We start from the raw sequence: 5815 nt of genomic DNA on the forward strand, positions 1-5815 counted from the left end.
TAGCATAATAAATATAGTTTTGATATAATTAATTTATAAATTTTAAATTTACATAAATCAGCAACTCCAATTTTATTATATAAAAATTTAACACTATATTTCTTATGTCCATGTAAAAATATTATTTCATAATGCATCTCAAAATTCAGTATTTTTTATTAACACACAATAATATGTATTAATACCTGACACATATTTAGGGGATACAGATGATTTTTGATACATGATACAATCCAAAATGATCACAACAGTCTATTTATTATATTCATTATCCAATCATTTGTCATTTCTTCATGATGGAAACATTCTAAATATTCTTTTCTAGGTATTTTGAAATATACCATTAACTATAGTCATCCTGTAGTACTATCAAAAACTAGAACTTATTCCTTCCATCTAATTGTGTGTTTGCGCTCATTAACCAACCTCTTTTCAGCCCTATGCTTAGCCTTCCCAGCATCTGGCATCTAGCACTCTACTCTCTACTTTTGTGAAATCAACTTTTGTAGCGCCCACAGATGAGTGAGAGCTTGTGATATTTGTCTTTTTGTGCCTAGCTTATTTTCTTTAACTAAATGACCTCCAGTTCCATCCATGTACCTGCCAATGACAGGATTTTATTTATTTTTTCTTATGGTAGATAGAATTCCATTGTGTATATATACCATGTTTACTTTATTCATTCTGTTGCTGATGGACAGTTAGATTGATTCCATATCTTGGTTGCTGTGAATAGTGCTGCAATAAACAAGTGGGGTACAGCTATCTATTTGATATGCTGATTTCTTTTCCTTGGAATAAATACTGTAAAATTAGTTTGCTGGATCCTATTGTAGGGTTTTTTTTTTTTTTTTTTTTTTTTTAGTTTCATGAAAAATTGTCACACTGCTGCTTTCCATAATGGCTAAATTAATTTACATTCCCATCAACAATGTATAATAGTTCCCTTTTCTCACAGTCCTTTCCAGCATTTATTTTTTATTTCTTTGATAATAGCCATTCTGAGGTTAGATGATATCACATTGCTGGTTGAACTTGCATTTCCATGATGATTAGTAATGCTGAGCATTTTTTAATATACGTGTAGACATTTGTTTGTCTTGTATGTCTTATTTTGAGAAAAGTCTACTCGGATTCTTTCCCCACTTTTTAATGAGTTTATTCATTCTTTTGTGTTGAGTTGAGTTTTTTTTTGAATTCTGAGTATTAGACCCCTGTCAGATTAATAGCTTTTTCTCTCAATCTACAGATTGTTTCTTCACTCTGTTTATTGTTTTCTTTGATGTCTAGAGCTTTTTAGTTTAATGTAGCCCACTTATCTATTTTTGTAGAGGCATTTTGCCTGTGCTTTTGAAGTCCTGGCCATAAAATCTTTGACTAGACAACTGTCCTAAAGCATTTCCCCTGTTTTTGCCTAGAAGTTTTATAATTTTAGGTCTTATGATTTAAACACTTAGTGTTACTGCGATATATCACACTTATTAATTTGCACATGTTGGAAATATGTTCATCGTCTACTTCTTTCTGCCTGTGGAGGCCACCGAGGAAGCATTGTTAAAGTCTCTCTTCCCCTTGCCTTCATGTCTAAATCAGAGTCTCCTAAACAGCCTGAACATCTGAGGAAGCTCTTCATTGTATGGTTGAGCTTTGAAACAACTGATGAGAGCCTGAAGAGCCATTTTGAGCAATGGGGAATGTTCACGGGCTGTGTGGTAATAAGAGATCCAAAAACCAAGCACTCCAGGGGCTTTGGGTTTGTCACATACACCACTGCAGAAGAGGTGCGTGCAGCCATGAATGCAAGGCCACACAAGGTGGATGGAAGAGTTGTGGAACCAAAGAGACCTTTCTCAAGAGAAGATTCTCAAATATGAGGTGCCCACTTAACTGTGTAAAAGATATTTGTTGTTGGCATTAAAGAAGACACTGAAGAACATCACTGAAGATAATATTTTTGAACTGTATAGAAAAATTAAAGGGATTGAAATCATTACTGACCAAGGCAGTGGCAAGAAAAGGGGCTTTGCCCTTATAAACTTTGATGACCATACCATGCTGGGAATGGCCACAACTATGAAGTTAGGAAAGCCCTGTCAAAGCAAGAGATAGTTAGTGCTTCATTCAGCCAAAGAGGTCGAAGTAGTTCTGGAGGCTTTGATGGTGGTCATGGAGTTGGTTTCAGTGGGACTGACAACTTTGGTTATGGAGGAAACTTCAGTGGTCTTGGTGGTTTTGGTGGCAGCTATGGTGGTGGTGGATATGATGACAGTAGCGATGCCTCTAATGGATTTGGTAAGGATGCAAGCAATTTTGGAAGTGGTGGAGGTACAATAATTTGGGCAGTTACAACAATAGTTCAAATTTTGAACCCATGAAGGGAGGAAACTTTGGAGGCAGAACTTCTGGCCTCTGTGGTGGTGGAGGCCAATCCTTGGACAAACCATGAAACCAAGGTGACTATGGTGGTTCCAGTAGCAGTAGTAGCTATGGCAGTGGCAGAAGATTGTAACTACTGCCAGGAAACAAAGCTTAGCAGGAGTGAAGAGTCAGATAAGTGACAGGGAAGCTACAGGCTACAACAGATTTGTGAACTCAGCTAAACACAGTGGTAGCAGGGACTAGCTGCTACCAATGGGGGAAAAAATGTTTTAGACAAATACTCATGTGTATGGGCAAAAAACTTGAGGACTGTTTTTGCAATGAATTGTTTAACAGGCTATTTTAGTTTCTGTTCTGTGGAAAGTATAAAGCATTCCAACAAAAGATTTTAATGTAGTCTTTTTTTTTTTTTTTTTTTTTTTTTACACCCATGCTGTTGATTGCTAAGTGTAATAGTCTGATCATGATGCTGAATAAATGTGTCTTTTTTAAAATGTGCTGTGTAAAGTTAGTCTACTCTGAAGCCATCTTGGTAAATTTCCCGAACAGTGTCAAGTTAGAATTCCTTCAGAGTAATGCCAAGTTCTATTTGGAACTTATATACAGTCTGCTTGGGTGGAGAAGCCATTGTCTTCAGAAATCTTGGTGTAGTTGAATGATAGTTACTGTTATGACCTGAAGGTCAGCATTAAAAGGGATCACCCAAGTCACCCAAGCAAAATCATGGAATTATTGGTTGCAAAAATAATTGTGGCCACATCTTATGCAATATATCTAAATTGAATGATGGTACCAGATAAAATTATAGATGAGAATGAAGCTTTCGTATCATCCATGATCATGTGTAATCAATAAATGATTTAATTCTCTTGAAAATAAAATAAAATAATTTGCATGTTTTGAACAATGTTTGCATCCCTGGGATAAATTTCACTTGATCATGGTGTGTTATCTTCTTGATATGTTGTTGGATGTGACTTGCCACTATAATGTTGAGGATTGTTTCATTTACTTTCATCAGGTTTATTTGCCTGTAGTTTTCCTTTTTGTTGTGACCCTATCTAGTTTTGGTATGAGGGTAGTGCTGGTTCATAGAATGATTTAGTCAGAATTCCCTCCTCTTCTAATTTGTGGAATAATTTGAGAATTGTCATTAGCTTTTCTTTATAAGTCTGGTAGAATTCTATGTAGCAGTAAAGCCGTCGGGTCCTGGGCATTTATTTTTTGGAAGACTTTCATTGCTGATTCAATCTCATAGTCATTATTGGCCTGTTCAAGTGTTCTATTCCATCCTAGTTCAATTTTGGTAGGGTGTATGTGTTCAGGAATTTATCAATTTCCTCCAGGTTTCCAATTTGTTGTCATATGATTGTTCATAGTAAATTCTAATGATCCTTTATATTTCTGTGATATCAGATGTAATGTCTCATTTTTATCTCTGATTTTATTTTTTCAGGTCTTCTCTCTTTTTTTTCTTGACTAGTGTAGCAAGCAGTTTATCAATTATGTTTATCTTTTGGAGAAAATAATTTTTCATTTCATTGATTATTTATAATTTTTTAAACTCAATTTTGTCTAGTTGTTTTCGAATCTTTGTTATTTCTGTCCTTCTAATTTGGGGTTTGATTTGTTGTTACTTTTCTAGTTATTTGAGGTGCATCATTAGAATTGTTATTTAAATTCCTCTCCTTTTTGTAAATATTTATTGCTGTGAAGTTTCCTCTTATCCCTGCTTTTGCTGTGTCACATGGGTTTTTGTTTGTTGTATTTCCATTTTTACTTGTTTCAAGTTTCCTTTTACATTTTTTCTTATTATCTTTGTTGATGCAAAGGTAATTTAAAAGTATGTTCTTTAATTTCCATGTATTTGTTAAATTTTCAAAGTTCCCTTTATTAGTGATTTGTAGTTTTATTCCTTTATGTTTTAAGCAGGTATTTGATGGGATTTAAATTTTAAAAATTATTTAAACTTGTTTTGTGGCCTAATATATGGTCTATCCCAGAGAATGTTTACATGTGCTGATGAGAAGACTATGCATTCTGCTACTGTTTGATAAAAGGTTTAGTAAATAAATGTCTGTTAGGTCCATTTAACCTATAGTGCAAATTTAGTCTCACATTTCTTTGCGAATTTTCTCTCTAAATAATCTGTCCAATGCTGAAAGTGTGGTGTAGAAAGTCCCAACTATTAATGTATTGGTGTCTATCTCTCCCTTTAATTATAATAATATTTGCTATACACACACACACACGCATACACATACATATACATATATGTGTGCGTATACATGTGTATATATATGTGTGTGTGTATATATGTATAGATATACACACATATATACATATATATACACACATACACACCTTTTCCAGTGTTGGCTGTGTGTGTGTGTGTGTGTGTGTGTGTGTGTATTTACAATTGTTATAATGTCTTGGTGATTTTGTCCATTTGTTATTATATAATGACCCTTAAGTCACTTTTTATGTTTTTGACAAAAGTGTGTTTTGTCTAATATAGGTATAACCATTCTACATGCTTCTATTTTCTGTTCGTGTGGAATATTTTATTTTCATCCCTTTCATTTCAGTCTATTTCTGTCTTTACATGGAAAGTAAATTTCTTGTCAGCAACATACAGTTAGATTTCTCTTTTAATCCATTTAGCCAGTCTATATCTATATCAAATTATGTATATTCAAGGTTCTTATTGATACATGAGGACTTACTAGTGTCATTTTGTTAATTACATTCTGATTATATAGTTTATCTCTTGTTCCTTTCTTCTTCTTTTAGTGTTTACTTTTATTTTTCAGTTTTTTTTTTTTTTTTTTTTTTTGTAAAGATAACATGTCATTCCATTTTCCTTCTAATTTAGGTATATTCTCTGTCAGTGAGTTTTATAATTCAATGGGTTTCAATGATGGTAGATTTCATTCCTTTGCTTCCAGATGTATGATTCTTGTAAGCATTTATTTTAGGTCCAGTCTAGTGATAATGAATTCCATCCATTTTTGCTTGTCTTAAAAAACATGTATTTCTCGGCAGCGCATGGTGATTCATGCCTGTAATCCCAGCACTTCGGGAGGCTGAGGCAGGATGATCACCTGAGGTCAGGAGTTGAAGACCAACTTGGCCAACATAGTGAAACATCATCTCTACTAAAAATACAAAACTTAGCTGGGCATGGTAGCAAGCACCCATAGTCTCAGCTACTTGGGAGGCTGAGGCGGGACAATCACTTGAACCTGGGAAGTGGAGGTTGCAGTGAGCCAAGATCACTGCACTGCATTCCAGCCTGGGTGAAAGAGCAAGACTCTGTCTCAAAAAGAAAAATGTATTTCTCCTATATTCTTAACCTACAGTATTTTTTCGGTCAGCACTTTGAATATATCATCCCATTCTTTTTTTTTTTTTTTTTTTTTGAGTGGTGTCATGT

At 34.2% G+C, this 5815-nt stretch overlaps 1 pseudogene; it reads left to right on the plus strand.

The window, feature by feature from the left end:
• Positions 1-1580: 1580 nt before the first annotated feature.
• On the plus strand, positions 1581-2375 carry LOC113219648 (annotated as a pseudogene).
• Positions 2376-5815: the final 3440 nt, after the last annotated feature.

Source organism: Piliocolobus tephrosceles, chromosome 11 (genome assembly GCF_002776525.5).
Source record: "Piliocolobus tephrosceles isolate RC106 chromosome 11, ASM277652v3, whole genome shotgun sequence".
Taxonomy (NCBI): Eukaryota; Metazoa; Chordata; class Mammalia; order Primates; family Cercopithecidae; genus Piliocolobus; species Piliocolobus tephrosceles.